The 26,812-nt window shown below is 37.2% G+C and overlaps 1 long non-coding RNA gene across 1 annotated transcript in view; it reads left to right on the forward strand.

Moving 5' to 3' along the window:
- Positions 1-26,521, forward strand: part of LOC120534198 — a 49,311-nt gene extending 22,790 nt beyond the window's left edge. Inside the window, exon 2 of the long non-coding RNA XR_005634700.1 lies at positions 25,557-26,521. This is a non-coding gene — a long non-coding RNA (uncharacterized LOC120534198). The remainder of the gene's footprint in view (positions 1-25,556) is intronic.
- The last annotated feature ends 291 nt before the right edge of the window (positions 26,522-26,812 follow it).

Below are 26,812 nucleotides of genomic sequence, written 5' to 3' on the forward strand. Positions count from 1 at the left end.
GAATTCTATGCACAGCGTTATACATGAGGCCCATGGTCTGAAACCCAAAGCAGGCTTCACCCCCTGCAGCCCAATCCCAATCCAATGGGCTGGCTTCAAGATCTGTACAGGCCCAAAAGATGTTTAGATTAATAAAGTTCATGATTTAAATTTAACATATCTACAAAAATGCCCAGAAAGGGAGATGAGGCCATAAAAAATGATCTGGCCTAAAGTGCAAAGCTTACAAAGTGTCTTTATAAATGAAGAATTTATTTACAAAAGTCAAAAAAGAGAAGATAAATGGAAAAAGGCAAAATGAAGACAAAATGGATTTGCCCAAAAGGCATTTGAAAGGTAAGGTCAACCCAGAAGTTAAAAAGAGAGATCAAAACTAAGTTGCAAACCAAAAGTCAAAGTCAAGGAACAAAGCCATTTTCAAAAGCCAGATATGAGAAGTAAAGAAATAAATAAATAGTACTATTTTATCCAAATCCTGGATACAAATTGGCCATCTGAACAACCTTTCAGCTTTCATCCCTTAATGTTAATGTTAATCCCCCTAGCAAGCAGGAGCTGCACTATAACCAAAGAATCCACAAAATAGCAGTGGCCATCATCAAAACAAAATGGTGTCCAAAAAGACATTAAATAAAGCTAATATTTTAAACGAGGTCTTCAATCAAATAAGTAATTACAGTATTGATTTCCCTCATAAATGAGACCAAGGTGGTTTTTATACCACACGGAACGCCCAGAAAACTCTTGAATAAAATTTAATGTATAAGTAATTTAATTGTAGCTGGACCATTGGACCATTTTTATGGCTTTAAGCATTCTGGATTGTTTTTTTAACAGTTGCCACAATGTTGTTGTTGATAGAAATGCTCATTGCTAACCACATAAAAGTCAGCTTCACTGAGTGTGACATCATCATTCTTATGTCATTTAAGACCCCACAGTGTTCCAAGCTTTTGGATAAACAACACTGCTTGATTACTTTCAAATATAACATACTGACAAACTTAAATTTAATTTGCATTCAAGTAAAGAACTTTTCAACTTCTTCTTTGAATGGGCTATATGTACGTGTTACAGAGAACCAGTTAGGTGGACAGAGTATGTTATTGATTTTAATAGTAGGTGGCTTAATAGTTTGTGTAGATTTAAATACAATTGATGCTCAGTTTTGTCACTATATAAATGTGGGTCAATTAAACATATACAAAATGCTGTATTTTTATTTTACTTGCGGAGTTTTCAAAATAATTTTTAGTGTTGATAAGAACTTAATAACTTGCAACAAGAACAATCCATCAGTGCATGGCTGCTTATCAGTTTCCTTCTTGCCTATTTATTTCAAGGCAGATTCAAGCTGAGATATTCAGGCAGAGTGTGTATTATATTGTCCTACAGTTCTTGGTAATTTGTTCCATTTACATTAGAGTATTAACAATTCTTTGAATAAAGAGTTTCCTAGTGTCTGTAAAAAAAAAACCTGCTTTTAACCAACTCAAAATGCCAGAATGTGTTTTTCAAGGACTTTTTTGAAGTAACAGCTGATGTCAATTTTATTAGCTGCCGATACTTTTTAAGCTTTCTCAGAAACATCCATTTTGTTTGGCTTGTGTTAGGTCTGTCACATTTCTCATATAGATTTCAGCAGTTTGAAAATAAAGGCAGAGGAAACTGAAAGCTCTGCACCTGTATGCAATCAGTATATTATGCCATGTCATTAAATACTGTAGCATCTAATTAAGCTGTAACTTTAAAAGAGGACACATTTATAATGCTTGGCTAATTTCAGAACTTTCATGCATCCTTTGAAATCCTGATTTTTACAGCCCTTTTTCATAAATATCTAATGCAGTAAGGTCAGTATGGAATGATGATGTCCTCCATGAATCACTTACCCAAATAGTATACCGTTCTTTTGTTCAATACCTACATATCCATCCAGTTTTTATTTTGTCAGCCTACTTAATTCTTTTTAGGTTTGCAGGTCATGACAACATCGGTCACATTGAAGGGCACACTTACTCATACACTTATCATTTGTTCTTACATTCTTAAGTATAGGTTGCCTGCTCTCTTATTTCTGTTGGTTATGATTTTAAACTTGTGTTTTAAAATCCTGTTCAATTTTGTTATTACTTTACTGAAAATTGGAATCTGTCACCAAAGTAATGGGTCAGAACTCCATTGCGATCTCTGCTAATGACAAGGGGATATAGTGAAAACCTGATACTCTGTACAAACAATTATATGATTTCTATTGTGTATGATAATCTAAGTATTTAAAGCATCTTGGGACAGGAGCCTTAGTCTAATAGTCCCAGTAAATGCCCATTTGTCTTTGAATCTTTTTGCCCTCCTTAAGTGGGTTGGCAACAATCTCAGTGATTATTAAGTTCAAAATCCCCCAACAACAACACTATCTTCTTTGAATGTTACAACTTTTACTTCTGAATGTGTTTTTCTAATCGACATGGCTGACTATGCTGTGTTGACTATCAGTTCTTGTTGAAGTGGTTGAGGTGGAAGTGTCTTGTCTGGATAGTATATTTAGCTCACTATTTTGAACTTTGCTACAAGTGTCAGGACATAGTCCGCATCTTACTACTGCTGTGTTATTTCTTCATCATTTATCTTACTGTGTAACATATAATCTCAATTTCATTTGTGTTTTATTCTTGAGGTGGCACACTTACAGTATGTGTTACAGTTGGAGAGTCCTGCATTCAGATTCCAGTCCTCCCACAACCTTAAGCTGTATAGTTTGCCAAATTTAAATTAGCCCAAAAAGATCCTACTCTAAGATGGACTGAGGTTGCTTTTTGTCTTGTAACTGCCCACCACCATACGTTTGATGATGGCCACATATATTCTTGTTTCCTTTGTAAAGAAACTTGTAACAGTGTTATAAAATGAAAGACCCGTAAGTTGACTGAATTCAGCTCAGTGTTCAGATTTTATGGGGATTGCCATTATATTTCATTGATGGTGCTTTTGTTAACAAACCTTTAACACAATACACGATTCAAAGCAGGTGAACATGAGTTTATTTAATAAAAGTTAAGTTTTTGCACATTTATTAGGATGAACATTAAAAACAGTTTTCTATAAAACCGAGTATATGTTTTTTTTTTTTTCTCAAGTTGGCACACTGATACATATGAAGCAAATTTTGGGCATTCTAAACCTGTTTCTTTTAATATACCTCCTACGAAAAATTTGACAAACTGTGACAGATTACAAAACCACCTCTGCCACACAAGGAAATTTAAACCAGAGAGCTCCACAAATCTAAAATTCAAACCATGTGTAATGGAACAGTCCTGAAGTTTCTTTTCCTTATGTAAATACAAAGTAATTTATGCATTTCAAAAATGCAGGATCTTGCCGTTTTAGTTTTTTTTTATTCTGATATACCTTTTACTATGTGCATCCTCAAATAACTTTTCCATCTCTTAGAAAAATCGTACTCATTTAGGACCAGTCAATGAGATATCCACATGCTGAACAGTGTGAACTATTATTTCAGGTAAAATAAGTGGCGTCATTTTGGTGATCTTGCAGTACTGAAGCTTATTTTTATTTTAGCATTTTTCTTGAGAGGAATTTAAAAATGAGCATGCAGTTTTTTTCTAATGCATGTGCAAATGAAGCACTCAAGGGGTAGTTGTATGAACCTGTCTATTGATTTTTGGAATTTTCTTGCTTCCTGTGTACAGATTAGGAATTGTTGATTGAATGGACTGTGTATGTATATCAGTATCCAAATAATACTGAAGCTGTCATGGGATGCAATGTTATTTAAATTGTTCAAATTTAATTCTTTAATTCTTGGCAGAATGATTAGAATAACCATGAACATAAATGATACATTAATTAGTAAAACAAGTACCCCATGTTTAGGTTTTGATAGATACTGTGAGTTTTTATTCCTCATCCTAAGCACATGCATTCTAAGTTGACTGGTAGTACTAAATTGACTCCTTATGGATAATCGTGGGTGTGTGCATGTTTAAACTCTGTAATGGGTTCCCACCTTTCACCCAGTGCTGCTAGTATAGGCTTTGACTCCTGTAATTAAAAAGGGGGATTTTGAAAATGAATGGATGCATGCAAGAAGTGGCAGTAGCTACAATAATCACACATATAGATGCAACAACCACCTGCATCCTCAGAAAGGCTCTCCTTCTTGATGAGGCTAAAGAGCCTGAGAACCAGAAACGTGGTGAACTTCTACTGATGCACTATTCAGTGTACCCTGACCAGATGCATCGTGGTATGGTTTAGTAACCTGACTTGGCAGGATCACTAACTCTTCCAAAGGACTGTCTACACTGTCTAATTCTAAAATATGTTACTTCTATACTGTATCTGCACTCCCCCCACTACTGTTTAATAAAATATATAAGTCTATACAGTTCTGTTTATCACTGTATCCATTAGGGCTTTCTTGTGTTACTCTTTATTTATTGCATTGTTACTGTCTTATTGCCTATACAGTGATCCCTTGCTATATCGCGCTTCGACTTTCGCGGCTTCACTCCATAGCGGATTTTAAATGTAAGCATATCTAAATATATATCACGGATTTTTCACAGGTTCGCGGATTTCTGCGGACAATGGGTCTTTTAATTTAAAGTACATGCTTCCTCAGTTTGTTTGCCCAGTTGATTTTATACAAGGGACGCTATTGGCAGATGGCTTAGAAGCTACCGAATCAGAGCACGTATTACATATTAAATAAAACTCCTCAATGATATACGATATGCTTCCCGCGCGCTGCATCGCACACTTAAAAGCTCTAGCAGCCCGTATTGATTTTTCATTGTTTGCATTTCTCTGTGTCTCACTCTCTCTGAGAAATACAGGCAGATACTTATCCATCATGCAATACCATCAGGGAGACGTATGATTGGCCCCATTATCTGCTTCTGACGGAGGGGGTGTGAGCAGAGGGGCTGTTTGCACAGAGGCTGTTTGCTTAGAAGATACGGACGCACCTGTAAAAAAATGCTGAAAGGCTACCTTCACATTGATCTATTCATTGCACCGCTTTATCGCGGTGCTTGCATACTTAAAAGCGCAACAGCCCTATTGATTTTTGATTGTTTACTATACTCTCTCTCTGACATTCTCTACTCCTGACCGTGCTACTTTGAAGAGAAGATATGTTTGCATTCTTTTAATTGTGAGAAAGAACTGTCATCTCTGTCTTGTCATGGAGCACAGTTTAAACTTTTGACTAAAGGGTGTTACTTCATGTCTAGAGGGCTCCAATAATGTTAAAATATGTATTTAGAAGGTTGTAAACAGGTTTTCAATGCTCTAACTGCGAATATATTAGATTTATAAATAAAGAATCCTACTTCTTGGAAATCCATTTATCTGGCTGGAGCGGATCAACCGCTATAAACGAGGGTGTACTGTATAACTTTGCGGAGAGCTTAAAATATATAAAAATAACCATACAAACATATGGTCTCTACTTCGCGGATTTTCACCTATCATGGGGAATTCTGGAACGCAACCCCCGCGATTGAGGAGGGATTACTGTATACTCCTCCCAACTGTGGCACAAGAATTTTTATTTTATTTTTTAATTAATTTTATTGTAATCATTCCATAAAAATCAATCAAATTTTACAAAAAGTAGGATTGAGAACAAGTCAACCCCCACCGCTCACAAGAATTTAACTATGCTCTCACAGTGTTTTTGACAGTAAAGATCTAATCTAACCTAGTCTAATCTAATGATTGCTGTATAATTGAAATTTGAGCCTAAGTTAACTATTTGCTCTTATGTTTCAGTTTCCTTCTAATACTGTAGTACTCCATTTTATCCCATAGTAGAAAAAACATTAATTTAGGATTATTGGGAATCTAAATTGGCACAATTTGAGTGACTGTATAGCAAGCAAAAGAATAAAAAAACTGCATTAGCTGAAAATTATAAATCACAATGCACCCAATATGGTAGTTTATAAGCATTTCTGGTCAATTAACAACTTGTTTAATACTGGTATTTACACAGTGTTACAAGTGCACACCCCATCCCCTCTGACATATTACAGGATTAGATGTGATCAAAAAGAAGACACTCAGCCAAGAATATAGAGTTCTTTCTTCATGTTAAACCTACAGATGACATCAAGGAGTAAGAACATGGGCTGCTTGGTGTTCATTCTCCAGTCTTGAATCAAAGGAGAAATAGGAGTCACAAGAAAGTATGCTGAATGAAAATGGCAGCTAAGAGTGAAGGAGGTAGGAGAGAGACAAAGAGAGAGAGGACAAAGGAGTTAAAAACAGGATGAGGAAATGAATGAATGGTTAGCTCTTTATAGGTAACAAGCAAGTCTTGTCACAAATGTGAAAATGTGAGAAAAAACTCATTATTCTCATCAGGAACATAATGCTGAACTGCAGGGTACTATTCACTTTTTTGTTAGTAAACAAGATGTCAGATGTTTAGAACAAAGCTAAATTTTAGGAAATAAGGTTATTGCAGTTGTTAAAAACATGCTTAGTAGGGTGTTCTATTATACAATATATTATTACATGTAGAGTATTTATCTGTTAGCTGTTTTAAATGCCACAGAAATATTTGTGAATTACAGTGTCATACTGTATGTCTATTGAATTAGTTTATCCCCTCTTAGATTCCACAGCCTCATTTCTTTAAATGTTCCAAACTGTTTTAATTGTGATAATACTTCTAACAGTGCACCCAGAGCAGTACCACAAGCCTTAAAATATAGCATAAAAAAAACAAAAAGGTGTATAACTCTATTTTGTGATCTACAGAAAATATCAAAAAGTGATGGCAATTGCTTATACTGAACTGAATGAAAACCACATCTTATTTATCTTCCTCTTTTCAAACATTCATGCATTTATTTACTGAGCCAAATTAATCCAATTGAAACACCATATTGGGGTGCTGTCTTTCCTACTATAGTAGTATCAAGAACACGGAAAGAGCCAACTCTTTTTTAAAGAGAAAAAGCTGCCCTTATTACTAACCCGCCCCAATAAAGCTCAGGGAGAGAGGACTTTTGCTGACCAGTAACTTTATTGCTAATTAAACAATAATATTGAGACAGTTTTACTGACTGTCAAAACAATTTATCAAAACAAATGTGCAATTCTGTCTGCTATCTGCTGGTATTTAACTATGGACATGTTTATTTGCTCCTGTACAGCCTCTGTACCTGAAGCTTTACTTTTGACCTCAAAACTCAAGTTTAAAACAGACTTGTGGTGCATAAGAACTGGGGGAGAGAGAGAGAGAGGAGAAAAATACCACAGTTACATCTGCTTAGGATTTTGATTTGTTGTTGTCAAATAATAGAACACACTTGTTAGGTCCTAAAGGGCAGGACAAAGAAATTTTTACCCATCACAGTTTCATTGTATAGTGGACATCAGTACCACTTGATGAAAAAAATTCTGCCATAAATGGTCAAGGACACAGATTATCTGAAAAGTGAGACCAGTAAAATCAAGGGAATTAACATTTCAGTAATAAAAAAACACCAAAAAAAAAACGTATATAAGATCATTTATTGCTTTACTGGAGCATATTCCGGAAGTCCCAAGTACATCTTGCTTTCAGCTGCTATTATCACCTCATCTGTCATAATACTTCTGAGCCATTTTCCATGAACTGAAAAAGGATTATTTGTGAATGTTCTGTATAGTGATTTTCATGTGCCCTTAACTATTTGCTTTCATAATTGGCCCTACAATTATCTTTTGGGATTGGTTTTGTTTCTGTTATTCAAAATGTTTTACAATTGTTTGACCTCTATTTGCTTTTTTGCATTTTTCAGTTGTTCCTCCAGGTCTATACAGGTCAGGAGGACAGATTGAAATAATTATGTGGAGTGATGGGAGTTGTGAAACTTTAATTAATAATAATGTTAAGCCTATGCTGCCCTTGTGGTGCCTGGGAGGCTACAAGTGCAACAATAAATTAAATAAAAGACCCTTACAAAAGCATTGTTACATTTATTTATTCTGTGCTATCAATATTCAATTCAAAGGTCAGCATATTGCCAAAATTAGACTCTTAATTGTCTATAATGTTCAACCATCTGCACAGGCTGGCTTTTCTTAGCCAGATTGAGGATATAAAAAGTAACAACCATACAGCTTACCAAAATCCTCAGTTATATCTCATGACTATCCACTCTATGTTGCATTGAAAAAATAATGACAGATATGTCATTTTGACACGGTGTTCTTCATATGAACTGCAGTGGAAGAAGAGACAAAATAGAAGTCCTGATCCACTACAGGAAGGAAATCCATGAATCTAGAAACCATTTGCTTGTCTTCTTGTGTCATAATAGATATGAAAATCAAGGATCCAGCTGAGCAAGTTTGGGGTGTAAAATTAAATTATGAAGTAGAGTTTTGACCATATTGTGAGACATACTGAAATTAAAGCATATGATGAAAATCACTAGCAATCCAGGATGGGTTTTGTAATATACAATGTATTTATCTAACAAATGCTAAAACATTTCACTCTAAACTTACAGTAGCATGAAAACCTCTAAGGATCTTCATAGGATGTGTCAGACAAGTCCCAAAAGTCAACACACATTCATAAGACACCACACTTGCATTGACCCAGTCTGTGCTAGCAATTAACATTAAAATTTATTGACCCAGTCTGTGCATGCATAAGTTATATTGCAAATGTTAAGATTAATTTTCAATCTTTCTTTTGCATTTGAAAATCAGTTGCAACTCATGTATCTTTTAATAGTGCCTTTGCATAGTAATTGTGTAAAAAACGTCAATTGAAAAGCAGGATGATAGGCAAGGGCAGAAAGTTGCTCTTTTAATCAACCTAACATTTTGTTTGTGCAGCCAATCGTAAATCAAAGAGATTTCATTTTTATAGAAGTATTAGACGGGATGCTCCATATCATGCTACTTTTTTCATTATCACTGTAGATTTTGGCAATTCTAATAACACAAGAAACTGTTTTTAAGATGAAATAGGTAATTCTGTCATTATCAATCATTAGCTAAAGACACCACTATATTATGAAGAACAGATAGAACATTTTTCAAAGGTCTGCTTCCTAATATTAAATATTTAAAAATATGAATTTGCACAAATGTCAGATCAAGATATCAAAAATGCATTTTAAAACACCTCAAAATTACTTCAGGATATTCTAAAATACTGTAACTTCCCTGTCCATTTAGGCTTAACTTAAATGCACCTCGTGATAACTTAGTACGCCTTTTTAGAGGCTGCAAATGCATTTCAAGATATCTCTGAATGACATACTGTAAAATGTCCTTTGTTTTCAAAAGAACTTCTGTCAGTTTAAGTTATCCTTCCATCCATCCATTGTCCAACCCACTATATCCTAATACAGGGTCACGGGGTTCTGCTGGAGCCAATCCCAGCCAACACAGGGCGCAAGGCAGGAACAAATCCCTGGGCAGGGTGCCATCCCACTGCAGGGCACACACACACATCCAGGACAATTAAGGATTGCCCATGTACCTAACCTGCATATCTTTGGACTGTGGGAGGAAAGTTAAGTTATTTTTAAGATATTTAAAAATACATTTAAGATGTCTCAGGATCCAGCACGTTATTTCAAGATATGTTGAATTGCACTTCAGTTATATCAAAATCCACAGAAAGCTATTGTAAGTTACCCTTAAATTGATTTGAGATATCTCAAAATACTCTAGTAGTATTGCAAGCTGAATTAACATTTAGAAGTACCTCAAAATTAATTTCAGATATCTTTTTAAGAAATCTGAAACTCATTTTGAGGACTTGCAAAATAAATACTGCAGTACATTTTGTGACATCTCAAATGCATTTAAAGATATCTCAAAATGAACAGTAAAGCATTTTATATATCTCAATAGGCAGTTATCTAAAATGCATCTAATTCAAGATATCGGAAATGCATTTTATGATATCTCAGGTAGATTTCAAGATACCATGAAATGGTACACTGTACATTTTGGGATATCTGATAACTTCCTGTATTTCAGATTTCTTTAAATGCACAGGAAGTTATTTTGAGATATCTTGACATGCATTTCTGAAATCTGAAAATGTACAGAGCTATTTTAAAATATCTTAAAATGTACTAAAACTACCCAAAAAAGCTGACAGAGCGGACTGTGCAGTGCATGTTTTATCTGAGTAGCATTCTGTGATTAAACACACCTGATAAAGCTTAAAATATCCAGGCAACAGTTTTTATCATTTAATTCAGGGTTTATAAAAAGTATGTGGCAAATTGTAATTGATACTGAACAGGCAGCGAATTTTAACAGAAAGCTGTTTTAAGATATCTGAAAATGTACTTGCGATATCTCGAAGTGCGCAGGAAGTTATTTTAAAATATCTCAAAATATAAGTTAAGGTATCTATACTAATAAAAGGCAAAGCCCTCACTGACTGACTGACTGACTGACTCATCACTAATTCTCCAACTTCCCGTATTGATAGAAGGCTGAAATTTGGCAGGCTCATTCCTTACAGTTTCCTTACAAAAGTTGGGCAGGTTTCATTTCGAAATTCTATGCATAATGGTTCATAACTAGAAGCTATTTTTCTCCATTTACTGTAATGGAGTTGAGCTCGAAAGCCGTGGGGGGCGGAGTTTCGTGTGACATCATCACGCCTCTCACGTAATCACGCATTACGTAGAAAACCAGGAAGAGCTACAAAAAGCGCTGAAGAAAACATGCATTATATAATTAAGAAGGCAGCAAAACAATTAGAAGCGAGCGAGTGACATATAAAACCATATTCAGCGGCTCATGTGAACTGACGAGCGCAGACAAAAGCAACAGTTCCAAAGAGTGCTGAACAAAAACTGAATTACACTGCTACGCTCAAATAGACAAACCACACGCCGTGGCGCAATAGTAGAGGCTTCGCCTGTAGTGCCCACGTCCGAGGTTCGATTCCCGAGAGGGGATGCACTAAGTATGTATGCGCGCTTCTTGATTCATTTTAGCCAGATCCCTTGGTTTGAGACGTATGAAAACATATGCGGTTAACGCAGAAAGACAGATCACCAATTGAAGCTTCATGAATAATGGATACTTTATTCGCGATCAATGATTGTTTTGGTAAAGCCATACTCAGTGTATTCATTAGATGAACGGTAAAAAAGTAAGAGCGAGGGGAGGGTAACTTACTGAGGCACACAGGCAAAATCACAATAGCACGCTGGCTCGATGTACTGTAGTGCGCGTCAACTCGATCTGAATTGCGCGATCACATTCGAAAAAATATTTCTTTTCAAGTTCTATTTAGTCCATATGTGTCAAACTCAAGGCCCACGGGCCACATACGGCCCGGCGTGTAATTATATCCGGCCCGCGAGATCATTTTATATACTGTATTATTGTTATTAATGGCCCGGGGATATGAAGCGCTGGTAACACAATAAACTACAGATCCCATAATGCAGCGCTTCAACTGCCTTGCCGAACACTTACCGCGTTAATCAAGTCTAGCTTATGATGCTGCAAGTTATTGCGAAGCTAGCCCACACGATGCCAAAGAGAAAAGGTGATTCTCAACATAGAGCCTTTAAAAACCGATGGGAGGCTGAGTATATGTTTACTGACATTGCCGGTAAACCTGTGTGTCTCATTTGTGGAGCTAATGTGGCTGTAATTACAGAATTTTATCTAAGACGGCACTATGAGACAAAACATCAAGATAACCTGAAAGACCTGAATGCAATGCACAAGATACAGAAAGCAGAAGAGTTAAAGAAGAATCTGACACTTCAGCAGATGTTTTTACCCGTGCAAAATCACAAAGTGATTTAAAGTGAAGCTACTTTTATGGGAGACACAAATGCACCAGTGCAACTTGCCCCACTTTCCCTGTTGCCAAGTAATGTTAAACCAAGTCGGCACTACGGTGTTCCCAAATACGCATTTTGCTGATAAACTGAGCGCACTGCTCACTGAGTTCGCACGGCGCTTTGGTGGCTTTGAAGAACAAAAAAAGAATTTTGAGTTGTTTCGCAACCCATTTGCAATCGATGTGGAAACTGCACCTGTGCAGATTCAGATGGAGGTGATTGAGCTGCACTGTAATGGCACACTGAAGGCAAAGTACGATACTGCAGGGCCCGCACAGTTTATTCACTCCATTCCTGCACAAATGCTCCAGCTCCGTCTACATGCGGCTTGAACCTTGTGCATGTTTGGTAGCACATATCTGTGTGAGAAGCTCTTCTCAGTGATGAAGACTAACAAAACAGCACACAGGAGTCGCCTCACTGATGAGCACCTGCAATCCATCCTGAGAATCTCCACAACACAGAACCTCACAGTAAACAGAAACGAATTTGTTGCCAAAAAAAGATGCCAGGCGTCCAGCTCTAAAATGACATATGAGCAAAGACAACTGAATGATTTGATTTGTTATTGCTGAAAGGTACACATTTTATTTATATTTCTAGGTTTTGTTATGCAGCATGTTCATATTTGAATTTGTATCATTTTGACAGGATATATTTTTATGGAGAGCAAAATCTTTTAGGATATTTAAAATTTATTATAAGTTATTTAAGGTTTGAGTTGATTTATTCCGGAATAATATTCTGTCGACTAAATAAAAATTCCTTCTATTTAAAATTTAAATAGAACTTGAACAGAAACGATAGTTCATAATATCCACACAGACTTGCACGTAAGAGTGGGAATCATCCGTTTTAACAAGCAGCGTATTGCACTGATACGAAATAGCCTGACTATTTAATTATTTAGGAATGGATAAATAAATTAAGATTTTGTACAAATAATGTTTTTCATTTTTCTTCCTTCATGGATTCTGGCACCCCCAACAACAGTTGCTCGCACCCCAAAGACTGTATATATGTGTAAATATATATATATATTTATATATATATATATATATATATATATATATATATATATATATATATGTGTGTGTGTGTACATGTATTGTGGTCCCCGGCCGGGACGCCCAGCAGGACGTGAGGAGGGCTTGTGCCTCCTCCAGACCGCGAGGGGGCGTCCATCCTGGTTCTGTTCAATCAATCAATCAACATTTATTTATATAGCACATATTCATACAAAAAAATGTAGCTCAAAGTGCTTTACAAAATGAATAGAAAAATAGAAGACACAATAAAAATAAACATAAGTCAACATTAATTAACATAGAATAAGAGTAAGGTCCGATGGCCAGGGTGGACAGAAAAACAAAAAACTCCAAAGCTGGAGAAAAAATAAAATCTGTAGGGTTCCAGACCAAGAGACCGCCCAGTCCCTCTGGGCATTCTACCTAACATAAATCATCATATTTTCATGGAAGGACCTGATGATGATGGTCACGTAGACTTCTGGCTTTCAGTCCATCAATGTTGGAGCATCATGATGCTTTGAGTAGGTGGTGGTGGCGCAGCCGCCACCACAAAGAAACCGGAAAAAGAAACAGAAGAGAGAGTAGGGGTCAGTACGGATTTTAGAGCCACCATGAATAGTTATTATGAAGAATTGAACATACAGAGTATCAGGATTATGTTAAAGTGAAGTTATAAAAGGCCATGTTAAAGTAATGTGTTTTCAGCAGTGTTTTAAAGTGCTCCACTGTATTTGCCTGGCGAATTCCTATTGGCAGGCTATTCCAGATTTTAGGTGCAGCAGGCCGCCTCACCACTTCTTTTAAGTTTAGCTTTTGGAATTATAAGGAGACACTCATTTGAAGATCTAAGGTTACGATTTGGAATATAACGTGTCAGGCATTCCGATATATAAGATGGAGCGAGATTATTTAAGGCTTTATAAACCATAAGCAGTATTTTAAAGTCAATCCTGAATGACACAGGCAACCAGTGTAGTGACATCAAAACTGGAGAAATGTGTTCGGATTTTCTTTTCCCAGTTAGGATTCTAGCAGCTGCATTCTGCACTCGTTGCAAATGATTTATGTCTTTTTTGGGTAGTCCTGAGAGGAGTGCGTTACAGTAATCTAGTCTACTGAAAACAAAAGCGTGAATTAATTTCTCAGCATCTTTCAATGATATAAGAGGTCTAACTTTAGCTATGTTTCTTAAATGAAAAATGCTGTCCTAGTGGTCTGATGAATATGCGATTTAAAATTCAGATTACAGTCAACGGTTACCCCTAAATTTTTACTTCCGTCTTAACTTTTAATCCTAGTGCATTAAGTTTATTTCTGATAACCTCGCTGAATCCATTATTGCCAATTACCAAAATTTCAGTTTTCTCTTTATTTAGTTTGAGAAAATTACTATTCATCCATTCAGAAATACCAGTAAGACATTGTGTTAGTGTATCGAAAGAGTCGGAGTCATCAGGTGCTATAGATAAGTACAGCTGTGTGTCATCAGCATAGCTGTGGTAGCTCACATTGTAACCTGAGATAATCTGACCTAACGGAAGCATATAGATTGAGAATAACAGCGGACCCAGGATAGAGCCTTGTGGAACACCATATCGGATATCATGTGTCTTTGAGATTTGATTACCACAACTCACAAAGAATTTTCTCCCTGCCAGGTAGGATTCAAACCAATTTAAGACACTGCCAGAGAGGCCCACCCATTGACTAAGGCGATTTCTAAGAATATTATGATCAATGGTGTCAAATGCAGCACTCAGATCTAAGAGGATGAGAACAGATAAATGGCCTCTGTCTGCATTTACCATAAGTCATTTACTACTTTAACAAGTGCAGTTTCTGTACTGTGATTTGTTCTGAAGCCTGACTGAAAAGTATCAAGAATAGCATGTTTATTTAGGTGGTCATTTAACTGCATAATGACTGCCTTCTCTAAATTTTACTTAAGAAGGGCAGGTTAGAAATGGGTCTAAAATTTTCAAAGGCAGAGGGGTCAAGATTATGTTTCTTAAGAAGGGGTTTAACTACAGCAGTCTTAAGACAGTCTGGAAAGACCCCGTATCTAATGACAATTTACTATGTCCAGAATATTGTCAATTAGCACGCCTGATATTTCTTTGAAAAACCTGGTTGGTATTGGGTCAAGGACGCAGGTGGAGGTTTCAGTTGAGAGATTATACTATGTAATTCAGGTAAATCTATCCTGGTGAAAGCATTTAATTTGTTTATAACGGAGTACCGGGGCTTTGGAGGTTCTGCAGTGTTCGGGAGATATACTATGTTATCTCTAATATCATTAATTTTTTGAGTGAAAAATACAGCAATGTTCTCACAGGTTTCACTGGAAGTATTCTGGGGCATTCCTTTGTGTTACCTGGGTTTAACAGACGGTCAATTGTTGAAAATAAGACTCTGGGATTACTAGCATTGTTATTTATAATATTAGAGAAATAGCAGCCTCTCAAGACGGACAGTGTTATTGTATTCTGTTATTTTAACTTTTAATATTTCATAGTGGATAGTTAGTTTAGTTTTCCTCCATTTACGCTCAGCTCTACGACATGTTCTTTTTAAATCAGACACTCTTTGGGTCTTCCATGGAATAACAGTACTAGAGGATTTTTTAACTGTCTTTTCAGGTGCAACTATGTCAACAGCAGTTCTTACTTTAGAATTAAAGTTTTCCACTTTACTATTTACATTATCCTCGCTATTATAGCTGGCATTATAAACGGACTGATTGCTTAGAATAGTTGTAAGCTTTAAAGCTGCTGATGAGTCAAAGAAGCGTTTTTTAACAAAATGCTTCTCATGAGCGTTTTCTATCTTTATTTCTATATTAAATAGTAGAAGGAAATGGTCTGATAGACCGATATCAGTGACCTGCTTTATATCAACTTTAAGTCCTTTAGTAATCACTAAGTCTAACGTATGACCTGCTTTATGTGTAGGCTGATTTACGAGCTGCCTCAAATCAAAAGAGTCCAGGAGGTTCATGAATTCCTTTACCTTTTGGTCACACTGATTGTCGACATGAAAGTTAAAGTCGCCGACTATTAAGAGTGCGTCATAGTTTGTAACTAAAATTGACATTAAGTCAGAGAATTCCTCAAGGAAAGACGCGTTATATTTAGGAGGTCTATACACGGATAATACGAGAACGTGAGAATCTCCATGAATAACAACGGCGAGATACTCAAAGGACTTAAATTTACCAAAACTAACATCTTTACATTTTAATCGCTCGAGTAAATGTTTGCCAAACCGCCCCTTTTCCCTGGCGGTCGCACGAGTAAAACTGTAATCCGGAGGCGCAGATTCGATTAAAACTGCCGCCCCATTGGAATTAAGCCATGTTTCATTTAGCAATAAAATCAATGTTTCTATCACTAATAAGATCGTTTATAAAAAATGTCTTGTTAGTTAAAGCTCTAACATTTAATAGTGCCATATTTAATGTTTCTGAAGGGCAGAGCTGAATTTTATGCGTGTTATCGGTAATCGGAACAAAAATTAAGTTATTTTTGTTAACGCTCTGTGTGTACTTTTTATGTAATCTACAATCCGTTTTATAGTCTTAATGCAGTGTTGATCTGAAGTAGTAATTTCAATTAAATTATTGGTGTTTTGCCGCACTGCCTAGATTTTTTACGTGCATTAAGATTTGTTATTAGATTATTAATGATGTGCACTTTAACGGAAGACTCTGTTAAGCCATTATGTCCTATCAAACCAGTAGCATTACGTAAGGGGTTAGCAGTAGAAGTAGACAGTCAAGATAGACGAATTACCTTAGCGATGTTTTCGGAGAGGACCCGGGCGCCAAATCTATTCGGATGCAGTCCATCCCGCTTGAAGAAGCACGGCCTTTCCCAAAAAAGATCCCAGTTGTCTATAAACCCGATGTCTTGATTCTCGCAGAAGCCTCTCAGCCAGTTGTTTAAACCCAGCAGACGACTGTAGTATTCATGCGATCGTCTGACGAGAGGTAGTGGACCCGAGATGAAGATTTTTGCGGATGGGGTCCTCTCCTTCGTGTCTTCAACTAGTGCTGCGAAGTCAGCCTTGAGAACCTCTGACTCTCGGTGCCTTATGTCGTTTACGCCGGCATGTAGAATGATGGATCCAATTGCCCTCTTGTGCTTCTGGTAGAAGGTCGGCGCCCGCCTCATCACATCTCGAACTCGAGCACCGGGAAAACAAGAAACAAAGGATTTTTGATTAGGGCACGTGATATTCAGGTTTCGTACAATGTAATCACCTACCACGATTATATCACCCGGGGTTGAAGGCAGACTGGGGACGCGGAGAGGGTCGAATCGATTCTGGATTTGAATGCTCGCCTGTGCCGCTGGAGGTGTTCTAGCCTTGAACCCCCCGCCTGCAAAGCTGAAACCCGTCGAGGTCTTCATCAGCGTTGTTCCTACGAGGCGGGGGGCGAAGCTTACTTGCCCTTGGACTTGAGCGGCACGAGGTGGGGTTGATGTTACGCCGGCTTCGGTTGTTTGGTGTGGTTTGTCCAGCAGCCGAGTCTTCAAGTCTCTGAGGTACCTTCGTCTAGACAGGAGTTTCTGAATCTGTTTGTCGAGTTCCTGGAGTTCCTCGACAACGATGGCAACGCGATTCATCTCACTGTCGGCCATTGTCTGCTTCTACTTCCGCTTCCGCTTCGTCACCTAGGAAAGAAAGAGAGAAAGTTAGATTGACATGAGTCCTGGGTTGATCATTTTGGTCCACCTCAAGCAAGACCCCTGTCCCTGTTGGGGACCATGGGTCGGGGGCATGGAAGCCCTACCCTGTAGGGGCCCGTGGTCACCGCCAGGTGGCGCCCCGATGCCGGTTTATCCCATGGGGTCGCCGGCCGGGGCTGGAGCCCGGCCGGGACACCCAGGAGGACGTGAGGAGGGCTTGTGCCTCTTCCAGACCGCGAGGGGGCGTCCGTCCTGGTTCTGTTGGGAGCCACAGGTCGAGGGCATGGAAGCACTACCCTGTAGGGGCCCGTGGTTACCGCCAGGCGGTGCCCCGATGCCGGTCTATCCCGTACGGTCCTCGGCTGGGGCTGGAGCCCGGCCGGGACGCCTTGGAGGGCCAGAGGAGGGCGAGTGCCTCCTCCAGACAGAGTGGGGGCGTCCGTCCTGGTTAGGCAGGGGGCCTCGGGTACAGGGCATGGAAGCCCAGCCCTGTAGGGACCCATGGCCACCGCCAGGCGGCGCCCCAGTGCCTAATTATCCCGGGAGCCCGGCACTTCCGCCACAAAAGGAAGTGCCGGGGGGAAGACTTTATGTGGCGCCCGGAGAGCTGCCAGGAAGGCAGCCGACACTTCCGCCACGCTGGGGCGTGGCTAAGGAGCAGATGCCGGAAACACCTGGGGCTCATCCGGGGGTATTATATAAGGGGCCGTCTCCCTCCAGTGATTGGTGGAAGTCGGGAGGAAGTGGACTGAGCGAGAGGAAGGACTGGAGGCGGCCAGGAAGGCACAAAAGACTGTGGGCCTGGACTTTGGGGAAATCGGTGCGAGAAGGCACTGGGGGTGCACGTGAGCACGAACTTGTAAATAGTGTATATAATAAACAGTGTGTGGATTGAAAATATGCTGTCCGTCTGTCTGTGCCGGGGCCAGCGTTCACAGTATATATGTAGATATGTATGTATATATATGTTTATATGTGTGTGTGTGTGTGTATATGTATGTGTGTATATGTATGGATATGTATATATATATGTTTATGTGTGTGTGTATATATATATATATATATATATATATATATATATATATATATATATATATATATATGACAGAAACACTCATAATAGTGACAAAACAATTACATTGACAATCATGTTACATTATTTTCAAAATGTTTCCTTTTCTTTTTCATTACTTCTTTAACACACTACTTCTCCGCTGTGAAGCGCGGGTATTTTACTAGTCTTTAATACATTTCATGGTATCTTAAAATGGGTCTCTGATATATCTCAAATACATTTTCAGATATCTCAAAGCAACTGTGTGTATGGCAAGCCAAATAACATTTAGAGATATCACAAAATGCATTTTAATATATCTGAAAATGTAATTGAGAGATTTCAAATTGAATTACAGATATCTGAAATGCATGTTATGATATCTCAAATAGATTTCAAGACATCATGAAATGATATGGAGTACATTTTCAGATATCCAAAATGCATTTCAAGATATCTCAAAAATAAATCTTATCATGAAAAGCATTTCAAATATCTCAAAATGTACAGCGTATCATTTCTATATCTATTATCTTATTCTATTATATCTATTTCAGATATTTTAAAAAGCATTTGATATATTTAGAAATTTTCAGATATGTGCAATTCTTTTCTTTTATTTATGTTAGGTAGAATGCCCAGAGGGGACTGGGCAGTCTAATGGTTTGGAATCCCCACAGATTTTATTTTTTTCACCAGCCGTCTGGAGTTTTTTTTTTTGCTGTCCCCTGTGGCCATTGGACCTTACTCTTATTCTATGTTAATTAATGTTGACTTATTTTGTTTTCTTATTGTGTCTTTTATTTTTCTATTCTTTATTATGTAAAGCACTTTGAGCTACTGTTTGTATGAAAATGTGCTATATAAATAAATGTTGTTGTTGTTGTTGTCTACACATGTTAAAATTATTTTCTAATGCCATAAATTATGCCTGCACATTTCCAGTATGTGTGATTTATATGCAATATGTATTGTGTGCACACACAGGGGTGCAAATATGGGGGAAGCAGAGAGTCCATTGCAAGTGGGCCCCTATCGATGGGGACCATAAATAAGTACAGCACTCAGTTTTCAAGGTTGACATTCATGCCAGACTAAAGTACATCGCTGTTTATTCAAAGAGGGATGGCTATAAATATCCTAATGACTAAGGTACATCGCTATGGGGCCAAAAACAAATTCTTGTATATTTGCTTAAGAGCAGCTTATTGACTCCTGCACACACATAAACTGGATCTAAGCATTAGTAATCTCTTATATATATTTCTCTTCTGGTTCGTCCTGTGTCCTCTTCAAACCCGGTTCCTCCCATACGGCATTGTTCGATTCCTATTTGTCCTCTTCCAAACCCTTCCCCACGCTGCCTCCCATACACCCCCATGCCGCTTTTCTCGAGTCCTATTCCTCCTTCGGACTACCGTGTTCCCTGCTCCTTTCTCATGACCCCATTGGTGTCACATCACCGCCCGATATCTAGCTTGACCACGTGATCTTTCACTTCGGCCATGTCTGTGCCTGGGAGTCCTTTTCGTAGCCTGCTACAGGAAGGTACTCTCTCAACCATTGCCATTGGTTTCACTCCTTGCTATTTTCGTTATATTACGACGGGAGTTTCCTAAGCCTGTGTTATAAAATGAACGACAGTATCTTCTCTGTCGATGGGTTTTTGTACAACGTCATCTGTATTCTGGGATCCGGCAACTGCCTGTTCCTATCAGTGGGTTATTTCTTGACACAAACGGTTGACGAAGGCAATGCACTCTCATTATGACATAGGGCAGTAGATTTTGTTGCAATACATTGAGACAGATTTGGAGAAGTTCTTCCTGTTTTTCTTTCCAACGCAAGTCAAGTTATCACAACAAGTCATGAGTACTATCAATACACGGCAACATCTACAGTTTATGGTGGTGAAGCTGAAATTCAAGCTCTTTCCGAGATTAGATCTTTCCACTCATTATCAGCAAAACACCTATTCACAACTACATCTTTCAAGAAGTATTTCTTTCTTCTTGATTTCTGAATTCCTTTCTCACCGTTTTCCATTCCTTTTCTAACACCGCTGTATGCTACGGTGGGTGTCCACTGGTATAGCTTTATTTCATTAACTCTCATCTGCTGTTTATTCAACCATAACTGAACTTTAACCCAGGAACCATTTTATGGATTCTGCTGAAGCCCTATCTCTTATAATTTCATGACTAGTATCTTATCAAAACCTAATTATAAAAGCTATGCATATAATATTGTATGATCCTCTAGAATCTCTTCATTGCTTTCTCCACAAAACAACAACACTACCCTTGTCCCCTTCTAAAACCTTCTTGACTTACTCTTACACTTCTGTGTTGATTTTTTTTTTGTTATCTGTCATAAATACAAAGAAGAGCATGATTTTAAGAGGAAATCATTTACTACCTAGTGGGTTTGTTTTTTGACTGTAAATTTTCTTTAAAAAAGCAGTTTTGTTAGGGTGGTGGGAAACCATTTACACAACAGTATGGCAAGTTGTATGCAAAGTTCTGTTGCTCTCAAAAACATTTCCATGAGCTCCCTTTGTAACTGAAGCATTATTAATGCAGCATCATGAGACAATGAAAATTGGCGTATTTGGACTATGCTATAAAATGAAGCAAGCTAGAGTTGCAGAGCGGTGTCATATCAAGCATTGCCATTTGTGTGCATGTTTTGTTTGTTCCCTATGGTCCCAAAAAATGAAACTGACAGAGTAGTTCAAATTATTTTATTTTTGAACCCAACAAGGTAATCTATAAAATCTGTCCAGACCTTGAGGTTTGCTCAAAAAGCATGGTCACAGTAGCTTAGGCACATATTAAAATTTGTTTACATTTTCTTTTAATATATTGAAATATTTATTTTTGTGATACTGTTATGTTGCTGTCAATTAATTTATAGTCATAGTTAACAAATGTTTCTTTCTAATCAAATGCAAGAACATTTGCAGACTTTACCGTGGGCATCAGCGTCACATAACATTCTGAAATGTCCTAATTCAAGTCAAGGCAATAGTGGGGAAGAAGTCTATTCCAGGAGCACTGGTCATAAAAGAAGGAAAGAGCTCTGGAAAGGCACCAGTGCATTGCAGGGCCCACTCACACACACACAAACAATTTTTTGTTTGTTTTTAATTTTGAATCACTTGTTAACCTAATCTATTCATCTGGGGTGTGTAGTAGGAAAACATAGAATATCTGCAGGAAAACTCACACAGACATGGGGAGAATGTACTGACTCCGCCCAGACAATAATGTAAGATTCATACTCGGAATTCTGCATTTGTGAAGCATCAGCACTAACCACTTCCCTACCATGCTGTTCCAACATTGATAATGGCTTGTGATTCATATGAATATCTTGTAATCTTCCTTATTTTATTTCACTTTTAATTTTTCTTTATTTTTTAAGCTTTTTCTGATGGGGATCACTGAAAGGATTTCTATAAAAAAATTTACATTGCAAGTAAAATGAAACATGTAAGTGAATATTATGGTTGTAGAGCTGTATAACATCAGTCATTGATATTTGTGTTCATGTATTGTTATTATTAACTATCCTAGTAGTATTTTTTAGCTTCTGTATTATATGTTGACTTTTCCTACTGTTCTACTACTGTTATTATATACTTACAATTTAATTTTAATCTGCTATCCTGTTTTGCTTTGGTGAACTTTTTTCATTTCCTATTAAGTTTTATAAAAATTTAAATTTTGATTTTGTTAACGGTTTTATTGTTTGATGTTTATTTAAATTCTTTGAAATGTTTTTTGTGCTTTTTTCCATGACATGTCATTGCATGTGCTGCCATTTTGCGTAATGGTTGCTACTGCTTAGACTACCCTCTTCCCCTTCTAGAATGAAAACAGTATCTGGCTGAAGCTACTCCAAGGTGTGGAGCTTTAAGATAGACATAAAACATGTGACTACTCAAAATCATGATGTTACACTATGGTTGAGATTGAAGTTGTAGGAGGGTCATCTGATTCAAAGTGACATAAATGAGTTAGTGTGGAGGTCACATGTTTCCAGTCCAGTATGGAGTTCCACATCTTACAGTGGCTGCAGTCATACTCTTCTTGCATTGCTAAGTAACTGACCTGGATGTGGCATCATCAGCAAGATGGTATAAAGGTTAAGCTGAGTACTTCCTCTTCATCCAATTTTACAGAGGAGTACACAAATACATTAGCATCTATTCATGTAGTTAGTTTTCCTGGCAAAACAACTTTTGCATAACAAATTTCAACAAAATTTTGAGTTTTGATTTTTGATTAGGTGACAGTACCTTTTTGACTTCTTGGTTATGACTCTTGTATTTTGGCTACTGTGTGTTCTTCTGGTTCTTAATAATAAAAAATCAATGCCAACTTTTCTATTGCAGTACTAGCATAATAATGTTTTTTGGATCTTTTGTTGACAAGTATATTTTTGATGTTTTTCAAGTGTCATAAAGAGTTAAGTTTCTCCTTACTCTTACTTTTTGTTCATTTTTTAATAAATTATTTTTTGTCCTTCATTTGAAGTATTGAAAAAGTGCCTAGTATTAGTAAGACGGTATTTGAGTCCTTCTTTCCTCATTAACCTGTAGGTTTTGCAATATTCCAGTAAAGTGTGGATTACACTGCACACTTACTGTAATTCTAGATTAGCCAGGACTAATAAAATAAAATCACATAAATTAGGGAGTTACATTTTACTTTGGCAAAATCAGATATTGATGGCAGCATAATAAGGTTCACTGTTAGCATTTTTGACCATATGCTTACATTCTGTCATTGTAGAAGTTTTAATGAGCTCTCCATGGTCCACCAAAGTCACAAGTGAACTCCACAGAAGGCACTGCACGAACCCACTAAACTGACAAGTATCAACCTATGGTGAGGTTTTATCAACATAAGCTGATTGTGACTTGTGAAAATTGAAGGTGATGGTTGCTCCACACACTGAGTAATAGATATACTAATGCATGAATGCCGGGTTTGGCTAGAGGGGAATTCTTTTGCCAGTATGTGACCTGCTGGCCCTAATGCTCCTAATTAAGGTGGTGCTTAAATAAAAGTCCTACTTTATCTTCTCAAATGGCTTCAACTTTCAATGATGAGCAGAAAGCACTTTGGATTATTGTGCAATTAAAACTTCTAGAAAAAGTAATTTGCTTAAGAAAAATGAAAAGAATGAAAAAAGCTGGATATTGGGTGATAATGGCACAACATGTTGCAGTTGGAGTCCCAGACTTCACTAGTTGTGAGATGCTGTCAACATTAATCTCTTCAAAATTAAAACAATTTGCCACTTGTGTTACCAAATAGGAACCATTAATGAAAGTTGTTCTTTTGTCAACAAAACATAACTCCGTTAAACACAGACTTAAAGACCAGAAAGGCACTATTGAATATAAACTTCCACTGCAAACTAAGTTATTGGTTCTTGGTTCAATGTAACTCAACTGGTGATTGCAGCCTTATTTTGGAGATGGAGGGAAAAACGGTGTCTCAGTTTGCCATGTTTGGTCTAGATGGGGAATAAAGTAAACACTGTATCAAAGAACCTCAGAATTAGAAGAACCTTAGAACATTCCTTTAAATATTCAAACTTATCTACCTTGAAGAGCAAACCAACGCACAGCGTTGGCTCTTGTGTGCAATATTAAAAGACAAAAGGGCGAAAAAAGGCTTGAGTATCCATGTTTCTTGACCATTTTTGAATAAACAATTGATATGTTCCAGGTTTTTATGGAGATATTTCTGGGATTTTGTCACTTGGCCAATGTTACCAATAATTTCTAACAAGTCTGATGGTTTCCACTGGATTCGGTAAGGACAACCAAAGCATGCGAAACACCTTTATATTTTAAGTGTGGAGTTCTCAAAGTGAAACAATCCAACCTCTGCAATATATACATTTTTTAAGGCTTACAGAAGAACAGGACAAGAAAAGTAACTCAAAATCCCGTGAGAACATAAACAAAAAATTAACTTTATGGGAAATGTCAAAAAGTGTTGCACCTGCCTCTTGTGATCACACAATATAGCAGTGGTTCTCAAACGTCTTTACAGTACAACCCCATTAAGAAAGGGGAATAGAAATGAAAAAAAAAAACAAAAGAAATTCATCTTAGTCATTATTTTCTAGTACAGGTTCATAAAAGGATTGGTTTTTGGATTCTGTACCAATACAAAAAAGTCATTAAGCATATTCATAATAACATAATAGCCTGAGCAGAGAATAGCATAAAATTGTAACTGAAAAGAAGTCTAAGCTCTTCAACATTAAATTTATAAAGAAAAGACCCAATTCATCAGGGAAAACTTACTCTTCTTTTTTCACGCAGGATATAAATAATGCTAATTTAACAAAACACAAAGAAAAACAAGGAATGCATGGTTAAGATAAAACATAGATAGCACCATTAAAATGTAAACATGGATGATATTTAATAAACAACACCGCACCAGTGATACAGTATATACAACATTCTACAAAATGCTTACCAAAGACAAGTTCACTAGTTCAGCGTAGCTGTCGTTGTTGAAATATTAAAAAATCTACAGTATAAAGGAAGTAAAAATGAGATGCTGCAAGGTGTGCATTCCTTACCAGTTTGTAAAGAGCCTTGGGAGCATGATCTCCTCGGCATACTCAGTTCAGTTTCTCATCATCTTGACGTCACCTTTAATATATTTGTCTTTTAAAATAACTATCATTATATTCATCCTAAATCGCAATCATATACTCAGAGATGCAGTCTCAGGCATCAGAAAGGATGTCACAGAGTGCATTCACACATCATTTAGTATAACTGCATCACAACCCCAAATGTGTGAAGCAGATACTGTACATATATTCTGGAGTATGATCATTGCTTTCTAAATGGATTTTTTTTTTTTTACAGTAGATCTAACAAGATATCATCATTTGAATACTTTACCAAGCAGCATGTGAGAGTTTGGTGTTTAAGAAAACAAGATGGCCAATGATGGATGGACAAGTGGCAGTGAAACAAGAACATTTAGGCAAAGAAAAAACAGAGCCAGTCCTCAGAAGCAAAAAGAACAAGAAAATCAGCAGACACACTTAAGAAGGAAATGCAGACTGAAACATTGCATTCATCTATTTTCTGAATCCCTTGCTATTTATTGGAGAGTTTGTAGATGCAATTTTCTATTCTAACAGGATTTGATACAAGTCAAAAAAGGACCCTAGATGGAATGTAAGTCTATGGCAGAGCACACAGAAACAGCTCACGCAACTCAACCCAGACTAGTTAAAAGACATTAGTTAACCTAAAATACTAAGTTTACAAATGATACTCTATATTTCAAATCAACATGGGCCCAGAGGTCTTTATATGGAACAGCATGTACATGAGTCTCATGTTATATATAATCGTGGCTATGGCTGCAACGTTTGCCATTGCTGGGTAATGGCACCTGAAACCTCTGAAGGTTTGCCTGAATCATTTTTTTCATCAGTTTGCTTCAGTGTCTTTTCGCTTAGTCTCGTTTATATTTAAACATATGCTGTGACTCCTCAAATTTGCAACAGCAAAGGATCAACCTAAGCTAAATAATAGAGTTTATATTAAAAAAGGTGAATGCAAGGAATGGTTTGATGATATCTATTCATAAAGAAATGCATTTGTGACTATCATACATTTAATAATTCTTGATAATGTTCTGTACAGAGCAAGCTTTGGTCACTGTGCATTTCTGAGTACTTACTGTAGTTTTTCTGCGTGTTTCTTTGCACTTATATTTTAATAATAATAACAATAATTATAATAATACAGTTTATTTCATTGTGCCTTTCAAGACACTCAGTGATGTATTACAAAATAAAACCATTGTGCTGACCCAATGGACTTTTGCACATTGTATTGCTCTTCTAGGTAGCTTGGTATCCTTAGAAGAATGGCTTGTCTTTGCCACACCAGGGTTTTGATCATGTGACTAAGGCACACTGCTATTGGCTCCTCTATGGCTGGCACTGAAGCTGCTCCTTTGAATAATGGAATCCCAGTCATACTGCCTGTTGCTGAAGTCATTCTTTCTCCTGCCATTCCTCGCTGCCTTTACAGCATAATAAAAATGAAAGTTAGACATTTAAAAATAAAAACTAGAGTGGTTTGAAAGACAATGTATGTGTTTA

This window comes from Polypterus senegalus, chromosome 8 (genome assembly GCF_016835505.1).
Source record: "Polypterus senegalus isolate Bchr_013 chromosome 8, ASM1683550v1, whole genome shotgun sequence".
NCBI classification, from domain to species: domain Eukaryota; kingdom Metazoa; phylum Chordata; class Cladistia; order Polypteriformes; family Polypteridae; genus Polypterus; species Polypterus senegalus.